Below are 1,670 nucleotides of genomic sequence, written 5' to 3'. Positions count from 1 at the left end.
TATATTTGAGAAATATCTGGAGCCTTATGTGATGTTAAGTCATGTGTGGTTTATATTTACTCATCTGTTTCCTTAAATGATTGTTAGTTTTGCATTTTGACCCACCGCATCCTCCAATTTCCCCTGCGTCTTTTCAATCCTCGTTTTTTGAGATCGAGAATATGCGGGGAAATCAGGGGATGCTGCGGCAAGTAGTGGGAAATTGACGAGTACAATCAGGGGAAAGGGAAGAGCGAGGGTGGCACAGCCGCTTGCGGGAAATCAGTCACAGTATAATCTGCCTTGACTCCCAGTTAGAAAGGCGGACTATGAATAACGCAAACAAATGTGGAATGAGATGGAAAGGAAGTCCCACCGACACGGGGAGGGAGGGAGATAGGAAGGGGAGGGGAGAGGAAGGAGGCCCTTGTTTATGTATCTCTGGGCAGACTCCAATTTCAGCTCCTTCGCTAAATCCACAGCGGGCATTTGACGTCTTGTTCAACCTCTGTTTTCTCCCGCCCTGCATGGTTCTCCTTTTCTCTCCACGCTCCACGGTGGAAAATTCGCTGCCCCTTTGCTTCTGGGCCCCTCTCCCTGTCGTTGGGTCAAAACTATCTTTGAAGAGTTGACAGAAGGCACAGTAGGAATTGGGCTGGCTGCCAGGGAGAGACGTCAAGGTTGGCAGGAGGTGAGACTGCGGTGGGGGGAAAGAGAAGAGATTTGTTTTTCAGTGTTAAGTCAAAAGATTCTCAGCGATTCCTGTCCATCAGTGATTGTTTGAGCTGGAGAATAGGAGCCCCGTCTGTCTAAAAGTCCACAGGGAGGGGAACCGAACGGAGGTGGAAACAGAGAAGATGAGTGGACATCTGTACCAGAAACAGGAGGGCAACAGTGGTGGTCTCTCACCGGTCAAAAATAAATCATGGAAGTTGCTCATGCTGGAGTGTGAAAATAGGTTGCGTGTAAACTGTGCATGATCCCTACTGTGGCAATGACTTGGAAGGGGTTTGCTTCAGCCGGGTTCAAGCCGTGCGGATGGCACACCAAGAAAAACCCAGATTCCACACCTGGTATGCAAATGAATGTCATTTGCATGATTCGACTGGCTTTCGAGCAAGGGAACCTTTACCTTTACCTTTGTGCATGGATATGCATAATTTATTTCGGGTCTTCAGTTCACGTTTTAAAAGAGTTTGGAATCTGGGGGAAGGTTTGAGTGAAGACAGAAGCAGAAGAAAGGCAAAAGAAAGTCAGAGGAGCCAAGAAAGGATGGAATAATGTTAGAACATCAGAAGAGCCCTGCTGGATCAGACCAGTGGTCTATCTAGTCCACCATCCTCTCTCACAAGGCAGCCAACCAGTTCCTCTGGAGGACCATCAATGGGGCAGAGAGGTCGAGCCCTTCATAAGAACATCAGAAGAGTCCTGCTGGATCAGACCAGTGATCCATCTAGTCCAGCATCCTGTCTCACACAGTGGCCAACCAGTTCCTCTGGAGGACCAACAACAATGCACAGAGGCCGAGGCCTTCCCTGGATGTTGCCTCCTGGCTCTGGGATTCAGAGGCTGACTGCCTTAGTCTTCTCTTTTCTAAACTGACAAGGTACAGGTTAGAAATGAAGAGCCATGTGTGGTTCTAAAAAAACTCTCAGTCTCCAGATACCTCTAGTTTCCATAAAGAAAGGTTC

This window comes from Gekko japonicus, unplaced genomic scaffold, assembly GCF_001447785.1.
Source record: "Gekko japonicus isolate JY-2015 unplaced genomic scaffold, Gekko_japonicus_V1.1 scaffold4092, whole genome shotgun sequence".
Lineage (NCBI taxonomy): Eukaryota > Metazoa > Chordata > Lepidosauria > Squamata > Gekkonidae > Gekko > Gekko japonicus.
The sequence above is the reverse complement of the archived record's forward strand: the minus strand, read 5'-3'. Positions refer to the sequence as shown.